General features: G+C 38.0%; 1 long non-coding RNA gene across 1 annotated transcript in view; it reads left to right on the forward strand.

The window, feature by feature from the left end:
- Positions 1-10,120, forward strand: part of LOC131506837 (uncharacterized) — a 127,814-nt gene that overhangs the window by 103,414 nt on the left and 14,280 nt on the right. Inside the window, exon 4 of the long non-coding RNA XR_009259169.1 lies at positions 1,530-1,669. This is a non-coding gene — a long non-coding RNA (uncharacterized LOC131506837). The remainder of the gene's footprint in view (positions 1-1,529; positions 1,670-10,120) is intronic.

Here is a 10,120-nt window from a genome sequence, read left to right on the forward strand (position 1 = left end):
ATTAAGATGGTACAATGGTTTTGATTTCTAAAAATGCCTAAATTCTGGCCTGAAAGACACCTCTTCTTTCCATGAGGTCTCTGGACAAGTAATATCCACACAGAAAAATAGAGTGAGACCAAAATGCCACAGTATTAACAGCTGCTCAAGTGTCTAGTCCCTCACTGCAGAGCTCTCCTGCAAATGGTGACAGTGAAACACACAACTTATAATGTAAGTTACATAAAGTGCTTCCTACCCTCCCCCTGACTTAAATCTTGGGGTATTACCATCTCATGTTAGACTCATGGATAAAGGGCATTCTAAGGGGATTGTTGGGGAGCAGTATGGCAGCTTTGCAGATCGGGTCCTAGCCTAAATTATGTGCTTGGGAAAGACGAGAGAATGATCAGAGTCATGCCTGCACAAAAGCACCAGTTTGTAAATGGAAGTGTAAGAGAGAGAGTAGAATCTTGTTTATGCTTTCAAGGTGCAGTGTTTGTATCTGATACTAACAATGGTCCAGTCAGTATTCCGCAACTCTGAACAATTGGATATGTAATTCCTTCCCACATGCAATTCCTCCTTCTTTGCTGTTGGTGGAGACAAAGAAGTGCCCTGGCATGGTGAGAGGATGCTGTAGTGTGCCTTTCTTTATAATTTGCTGATTTTCCCTAACTTTTCTGACTTCCATATTTTTTTGTTTTTTTATGGAATTCATCGTGAGACCACCATGAATCTTCTAGGACACACCCTTAGAGAAAGTTGGCCTAAGCCAGTGGTCCTCAGACTTTAGTAGGTATAAGAATTCTTGGAGATACTTAATAATAATTCATATTCCTGTATTTGTATTCCACCTCAGAGGTTCCATTTAGCAGGTTCAAGAATCTGCCTTGTTTTAACAAACTCCCCAAGTAGTTCCAAATAAGGTAGTCCGTTGGTCATGTTTTGAGGATCAACTGTCTTGACACTGGCTGGAGAAGCAAAAGAAGTCTTCTTTTAAACTATCATTTTTAAGTGGTTTTCCTAGAGTTTGCAATATATATTTACAAAAAAGCTAAGTCCACTTTCACTCTTCTTTATCCCTAATAACTTTCCTTACTTTGAAGTCTGTTATGTCTGAAATTAATATAGTTATTTTTGCTTTATTCTGATTGGAGTTATCATGGTATATTTGTTTCTGCCCATTTACTTTTAATTTATGTGTGTGTTTACATTTAGCATGGATTTCTTGTAGACAACCTACAGTTGGGTCATGTTTTTGGATCCACTCTGACAATCTCTGTCTTTTAATTGCATGTAGACCATTGACATTTAATGTGATCATTGGTACAAATGGATTAATATCTATGTGTCATATTCCTACTGTTTTCTGTTTCTTGCCCTTGCTCTTTGTTCCTGTTTTTGTCTTCCATTCTTTTTTTCTTTTGCCTTTTGTGATTGTAATTGAGTATTTTATATGATCCATTATGTGTGTGTGTGTGTGTGTGTGTGTGTGTGTGTGTGTATGTATTAGCACATCAATTATATTTCTTTTCTACTTTATTTAGTGGGTACAAAAGGAGTCTTTAAGCTGACATGCAATCCTACCCAACTCAGCAGAGAAGGTTGGAATAGAACTCCAGGCTGGGGAACTAAGTTTGAATTTTACTCCAAAATCAAATATCTTCTTGGGAAACCTCTGACACAGGTAGGCAGATGTTCTAGACTTTTAGTTTGATATTTGAGCAAACTTAACTCTCAGAGGCATGATTAACAAATTGGACCTAGGAAAATTTGGAAGTCTTAAAGATTATAGGCATTCATTGTATGTTATGAACAGTTGAGTCATTTTCATTAAAAAAAAAAAAGTATTTGGAGGAGTCTTTTTTTTTTTAAAGTTTGTTTGTTTGTTTGTTTATTTGTTTGTTTAAAGAGAATGAATCAGAGAGAGGCAGAGAGAGAAGGAGAGAGAATCCCAGGCAGGCTCCTCATGGTCAGTATAGAGCCAAAGGCAAGGCTCAAGCTCATGAACTGTGGCTCATATCATGATCTGAGCCAAAATCAAGAGTTGAACGCTCAACTGACTGAGCCACCCAGGTGTCCCAATATTTGGAGGAGCTTTTAGGGTAAGACCTCAGATAGCCTAAGATTCAGTTCTTTGGGTTATCTGAATATGCTTTCTGGGAAGTTATAACATCTCCTTTTCTGGAAATTATTAAGAACATTATGAATATTAGATGACATGAGAGAGCTCAACAAGTTTGCAGACTGTTTATAAGAGAGATGAAGATTTACTAGAACAACTAAAATAGAGCTATCTGCAAAGAGAATGAGCTGCCTTGGCAGGCAGCAAACTTACATAACTAAAATGTACCAGTCTAAGATAGGTTGTGGAGGGAATTCAAATATTTCACTCATCAGTTCTAGGGTTTTAAACTTTATTTTTATTTTTAATATAATTTATTGTCAAATTAGCTAACATACAGTATGCAAAGTGTACTCTTAGTTTTGGGGGTAGATTCCCGTGGTTCATCACTTATATACAACACCCAGCGCTCATCCCAAGTGTCCTCCTTAGTGTCCATCACCCATTTTCTCCTCTCCCCTACCCCCACCCACCCTCATAAATTTTAAAGTCCTTACCAGTTCTGAAATCCTAAATCTGATGTATAATCATTGCATGCCATGTTTTTGTTGTTGTTGGAAAACAATGGCAATTTTGTATTTTATTTCTGTAAAAATAACATATGTGTCCACTTGGGGGTAGTAAAGTATTTTTTCAGTATCTCTAGGGAGTCTTCTGTATTTCCTCTGCAAATACATTATATGTATAAGTGAAAACAATACCAACTAGATGTTATTTTATGTCTTTTATTTTGTAAGTGACAGTTTCTTCTAGTGTATAAACAAACACCATAGGAATTATGAACAAACACAGATTTTATTTCCCTTTTTTCCCTGTAATACCCAGGAATTAAAAACATACAAATTAAAATTGTTTTATCAGCAACACATATGCCCAGAGGCTGAATGACATTAGTGTTAATTCTTTAATGGTAGTTTCATTATGTTCAATTCAATTCAATTCAATTCAGTAAGATAGTCCCAAGATGGTTTGAAAATTCCTGGGTTATAAAGATACACTAACACTTGAATCATTCTCCTCTTAAACAATTTCAAGACTTTTACATTTTTATTATAATAACAGTAACATAACAATTTACTGCAAAACTTAGTGGGTTAAAATAATGCATCTTTGGGGCATGTGGGTGGCTCAGTTAAGCAGTTAACTGACTCTTGGTTTTGGGTCATGGTTTTTAAGTTCAAGCCTTGCATCGGGCTCTGTGCTGACAGTGCAGACCCTGCTTGGGATTCTCTCTCATTCTCTCTCTCTCTCTCTCTCTGTCTCTGTCTCTCTCTCTCTCTCTCTCTGCCCTTACCCTGATTATGGTCATACTCTCTTTCTCAAAATAAATAAATAACCTTAAAATAATGCATCTTTCTTCCCTCATAGTTTCTATGGGTCAAGAATCTGGGTACAGCTCAGCTGATAACCCTGGCTCAGAATTTCTCATGAGGCTGCAGTCAGGGTGTCCACAGGCCTGCAGTCCCTTCAAGGCTTGACTGGGTTAGGATCTGCTTCCAAACTCACTGACAGCTAGCTTCTCCAGAGAATGCTATGTAAAGAGGGAGGAAGAGCCTGCTCAGTAGAGAAGGCAGAGTTTTTTTGTAACCTACTCTTGGAAGTGACATCAGTCATTTCTCTCATATTCTATTTGTTAGAAGCAAGTCATTAAAGTCCAACTCACACTCAAGGGGAGGGGGATACCTAGGACATGAGTACCAAAATATAGGGATCATTATAGGGGTCCGTTTAATAGGCTGCCTAACACAGATGCAGATTTCGCATTTTAACTTGTTTCTCTTTTGAAAAATTACTCAGCAGCATTCAATAGTTAATGGGATTTTTATTTTATGGATGTGGTGACCAGAATCTGTCTTGTACTGGTGTCAGTAGACATGATTCTAGTCCTTCCTCTGTGTTGACCAGCTGCAACACCTCAGGCATTTAAATCCTGAATTGTAGTTTTCTTGTCAACAAAAAGAGGCAGTTGGATTATACTCTTTACTCTCCTTTGTAGCTTGGACATTCTTTCCCAACAAATGATCAAGTTCTGTGCTAAGGGGGTCCAACTCTTTTTCCTTTAGATAAGAGTTCCTCAGTCTCAGCACTATTGACATTTTGGGTCTGCTGTCTGGGACATTCGAGGATGTTGAAAATCACCCCCGGCCTCTACTCACTAGATGTCACAAATAGCTCCTCTCTTTGTGACAATAAAAAACGTCTCTGACTTGGAGGACCACAGATCTAAGCAAAGCTAACATACACAAATTATTTGCTTTTCTGTAATATCTTGATTTTTCCCTTGAGGAAAAAAATATATAAATTAATAAATATACAGATGTTAATAGCTTACAAGAATTTGTAATTTAAAAGAGAAGTGATCTTTTGAGGTAGAAATTTAAGACCTAGAGATAAGGTGTTTCTGGTGACTATAAAAGGGTGGGTAGGGGGCAGGGGTAGGACCCTATTCATGCTAAGCATGAATCATACTTATCCTACAGAAAAAATTACTGGAGAATAATTTCCAGGAGCCACAGAAGTGATTGTGTGAAAGTACTCATGAGTCCTGTGATGGTTAATTTTACATGTCAACTTGACTGGGTCATGCAGTGCCCAAACATTTGGTCAAACATTATTCTGGGTGTATCCATGAGGGTGTTTCTTGGATGAGATTAACATTTGGATCCATCTGAATGAGCAGACTGAGTAAAGAAGATTGCCCTCTCTGATGTGGGTTGGTCTCATCCAATCAATTGAAGACCCGAATAGACCAAAAACGTTGAGTAAGAGGGAAGTTTGCCTGCTTGATTGCACTGGACCACTGGTCTTCCATCCTTGGACTGGAAATTATGCCATTGGCTTGTCCCTACTGGTTCTCAGGCCTTCAGACTCAGACTGGAACTATACTACTAGCTCTCTTGGGTCTCCAGGTTGGTTACCACAGATTCTTAGTCTTCTCAGTTTTCATAATAACATGAGCCAATTTCTTCTGTTAAGTGTGTGTGTGTGTGTGTGTGTGTGTGTGTGTGTGTCCATCTTACTGGCTCTATTTCTCTAGAGAATCCTGACTAATGCAAGCCCTGAGGGAATTTATAATGAAAGAAAAGATGGTCACAGGAAGACTTCTGGGGAAAATAGTTGAAAAGAAAATAGTTGAAAAGAGGATGGATAGGAGAAGTTAAGAAAAGTCATAACTTTTCTAAGAATCATGTTCCAGGCCTCAGCACTATGTAACACTTGGAAAGTCTCTCTTTTTGTCACAGGTTCCTCCTATTGCCATTCTCAACTCCTAGGCACTGTAGACAAGGAATCTGTCCTTGACCAAACTTTAGTCAGGCTCCTTTGAGCCTTCTTTTTGATAAAGTCTCTTCTTGGTCCCCATCTTTGGGACTCTGAGTCCAAAGTCCACTTCTTGGCTTAGCAGTGGATCCTGCTAAGCCAGTTTATAGAGCATCCTTCTTCCCATTGACATCCGATCAAGTTCTTTAATTCTACCCTTTATCTAAAGAAGTTCTGCTTCCCCTCCCCCGCCCTTGATACTTAACCAAGTTCCCTCTTAGTAATTTTGCATCCACTCCCTCACCCTGACCATAGGCCATAAATCCCCACTGGGTTCTGTTGTGTTTGAGTTGAGTTCAGTCTCTCTCCCCTATTGCAGTAGTCTATCCCTTATTACAGTTGTCTTATATAGAGTCTTCCTCACCATTTTTAACAAGTTCCTAGTGCAATTTTTGTTTTATTTTACACTACACTGCAATGAAAGCTCCAGTAAATAAAAATTACGGGGGGAAGATTAAGACTAGATTCTTAGATATTTCTTCAATTCATGTCAACGTGTGATATTAATTTTTTTTCTACTCAGCATGAACCATGTAACAGTTACCTAGGCATGTCTTAAAGCTATGCCTTTCTGTCAAAAATTGGTCCATATGTAGGGAGTACAAGGTAATTTTATAGCTAATCAAGTAGATATAAACCTATTGATAAAATCTTCTTTAGTGAGACACAAAGACTAATATTATGTATGTAAGAATTATGCTATTTTTAGATTATGCTTTGTTTTCTGAATTATCCAGATTATAGATTCTCCTCATTCATTCAAATTTAGTGAGATATGTGAACTGAAATTGGAGTCAGGAGAAATCAGTCCAAATATCAACCCTGCCACTCACTGTTTTATCTTGGACTAGTCACTTGTCTTTTTTTTTTTTTTTTTTTTTTTTGCTTTAGATTGGTGGTATAGATTTGTAGCTAAGAGTTGGAGGTCTAAATTTAGAATGGAATTAAACCTCATTTCAACATTTATTAGCTGTGTGACCTTGGGCAAGTTATTTAACTTCTCTGTTTCAATGTATTTTTCTTCTATGGAATGGGGATTATAATAGTGCCCATTTCTTGTGAAGTTCTTGGGAAGGTTAAATAAGATGATAAATGTAAAGTTCTTAGCACAGTAGCTGGAAAAGTCTCAATAAATGTTGATAGTTGAAAGGCACATTGGGCTAGATGATCTTGAAGTCTCCTTCATGTTCTAGTTATCTATAAATTTTCTAAGTTACATAGGCATTCAAAATAGGCTGCACGTCTCCATTTGGTTAGGGCCAGGGTTAAGAAGATAATGAGGGGCACCTGGGTGGCTCAGTCGGTTAAGCGGCCGACTTTGGCTCAGGTCATGATCTCGCGGTCTGTGAGTTTGAGCCCCGCGTCGTGCTCTGTGCTGACAGCTCAGAGCCTGGAGCCTGTTCCAGATTCTGTGTCTCCCTCTCTCTGACCCTCCCCTGTTCATGCTCTTTCTCTCCCTGTGTCAAAAATAAATAAAACGTTAAAAAAAAAAAAGAATAGATAATGAAAGAATGAATATAAATTTTCTTTTAGTGGGTAAATTTGAATCCCCATAGATTCAACAGATTGAGAATAAGGGTGTACTTGTTATTCATTGTGTTTTTAGGTCTAGATCAATGTCTGCCACTTGGTGTATATTCAGCATTTACTGGAAAGGGAAAGTGGATAAAATATAGCATGTAGAGCAACTAAGAACAGTTCCAGGTCAGACTTCCTGCCTTGACCACTAGTCCTCTCACTTCTTTGTATAAATGGCAACTCAGTTACCTCTTTAAGACTCAATTATCTCGTTTGTCCAATGGGGATTGTTCCAAGCTTTACTTGATAAAAATGTCAAGCACATGACCCACTGTGTGCTTCGTCTAAGTGATTAGTAAATAGCCATATATGATCCCAATCTGATATTGAGGTTCAGACACATAATACAGCTAAACATTCATTTCTACATGTGTTGGAGATAGTGTAATGGTGAGTACCCCTGAGGCTTATCGTCTTTTCATTCCTCTCTGAGCTTCGTGTCTATGCTAGAATGACCACATTACTAGGATCCTTAGCCTCCTAAGTCTTCTAATTCTGAGAGTCAAAAAGAAGACATTTAATTCCACAGATGAAGACATGCCAGAGGCCTTTTAAAACAATTAATATGCTTGGTCATCCTTAGCAGCCTGGGAGCCTTGTGGTTTTGCTGACTGCTCTATCATAATATTGATTAATCTTTCATGTAACAAAGAAACAACCTTTAATGCATATTTGTGCCTTCATTATTAATGAAATCCTAGCAGTTGGTGGTAGAATCTTGGGCAGTTTGTTTATCTGGTGGAAATGACTACAAAAAACACCTGACACATTTCCTGATATAGAGCTCATTTAAATCTTACATTTGAATGCTGCCAGTGAGAGTAACATTCTCTAAAAATTGTAAACAAAGTGAAATGACATCAAAAAACATATCTTCATGAAGCAATAAATGCCTTCATTTCTATGGATCATTTTCTCACAAACACTTATAGCACTTCCTAGGTGTCCAGCACTGTCCTGGAATGTTACAAATCATATGTTGACTTATTTAATCTTCATGTAACCACAGTGATATAGATAGATACTGTCAGCATGTCTATTTTATAGATGGCAAAACTGAACTATGGAGAGATTAGGTAACCTGTCCAAGGTCACGCAGTTAATGATGTTAAAGCCAGGATTTGAACCCAGACATCTGGCTCTAGGGTCCATGCTCTTGACTGCTGTGTTTGCTCTCCAATCTTCGTTAATGATTTAGTGGGAAATAAGCGAAGAGGTAATATTTGGGGATGGCATTAAACTGAAAGGCTTTTTTAGTGATGGCAGTGAAATAGAGTCCCATGTAGAATCCATGTAGTAAAATGGGGGAGGCTCAGACTTTGAAGTCAGATAGTTGTGGGTTCAAACTCACTGCACCATTCACTAGATGCATTCTTCAGTCTCAAAACTTCACTACTTCTGGTGGTATTATACATCTCATCCTTGGTCAGGCCGTGGTCTCATGGTGAGTGGAGTATACTTCCAGGCCCCCAACTCTGAGATTGGCCATGTGACTTGCTTAGCATGGGAGCGCATGCAGTGGGTGGCCATTGTGTTCCTTGTGAATGCCCCAGCTTGGGTGGAGTAGAGTCACCCCAGCTAGGCTGCAGACAGATGAGTAAGATATAAATACTGTTGTGCGACTCACTCAGACTTTGTGCTTGCCTGTCTCTTTTCCCAAGTGTAAGGGAGGACAAGTCTTATTTTGTCAACTGTAAGCAGGGAGATGACAACACCCTCTTAGTGAAGCTGTGGGAACTTAATGAGATAATCGTGTACATGAGTGTTATTGAAGTAAAACTAACAGTTTCTAAAACTCACAGTTCTACTTAAAGAATTGGTAATAAAGTTAGGATCAATATCAAAATTTTTAACATTTAAAAAAGGAAGCATGGAATTAGAACAAGATATTCCTTCTGTTGGTATAATATTCAAATTAATAATCCTTACCAAAGGCTGGTTAAGACCTATTTTCAAAATATCTATGTAGTCACAAATCATTCTTACCTATGCGTTAATGTTGGCTTCTTAACATATGTTTTTTTTTTTTTAAATAATGAATTACTTTTCTTTTTAAATAGTGTTTTGTTTGCCAGCTCAATCTAACCATCCTGCCTACTAAATGCAAAGTATATATTTTTCACCCTGTGTATATTTCACTGGCAATGGCATCATTTAGGTATATGAAACAATTTCTATGTATAGATTAGTTAAAACTCCCAAACATTGACATTACCTAGAAAATGTTTCCAAAGTACAGCATATGCATATGTCTAATGTAGAGTTCAACTGTAATTTAATGATTTAGAAGGGATAAAAAAAAGGGAAGAGATAGATTGTTTCGATTTGCTTGGCTTGCATAAGCTAATACAACCTCAAGCTTTCTTACAATGTTTGTATAGTATACTTCTACATATTAAAGAAATGAGAACTCCAGCCAAGTAGAGACAATGTGGAATCCTGCATTTTTTTACAATGAATCTTGTAGGATTGTTAAAAACAGATGTATAGGGAAGATAACATGTAGAACTGTTACTATTTTCTGCACTGATATTAATGGACAGAATCCAAGGATAATTCTTCCATTCTGGGTTAATTATAAAATGCTGATGAGGCTTTCATGTCATAATTAGCATGCTTTAGCTTATTTTTTTTTTTAATTTTTTTTTCAACGTTTTTTATTTATTTTTGGGACAGAGAGAGACAGAGCATGAACGGGGGAGGGGCAGAGAGAGAGGGAGACACAGAATCGGAAACAGGCTCCAGGCTCCGAGCCATCAGCCCAGAGCCTGACGCAGGGCTCGAACTCAGGGACCGCGAGATCGTGACCTGGCTGAAGTCGGACGCTTAACCGACTGCGCCACCCAGGCACCCCTGCTTTAGCTTATTTTATCTCATACTTCTGGGTCAAATTCTGGTTCATTGACTTTTTTTTTTTCAGTGAGCTAACCACAAATTTAAGTGGTCTGTAATTATAATGGTGTTTGTTATTGGCCATCTAGTCTATAAACAAACCATGTGTCATACAGCAAGGTGGCAGATTGCCAGCATATCAGTGGTTAGTGATGTGCTGATAAGATGGCTCTCTGGGGGGAAAATAGCTCCAATGTAAAGTGTTTGCCAATGTCTGTGGTGTAA

This window comes from Neofelis nebulosa, chromosome 1 (genome assembly GCF_028018385.1).
Source record: "Neofelis nebulosa isolate mNeoNeb1 chromosome 1, mNeoNeb1.pri, whole genome shotgun sequence".
Lineage (NCBI taxonomy): Eukaryota > Metazoa > Chordata > Mammalia > Carnivora > Felidae > Neofelis > Neofelis nebulosa.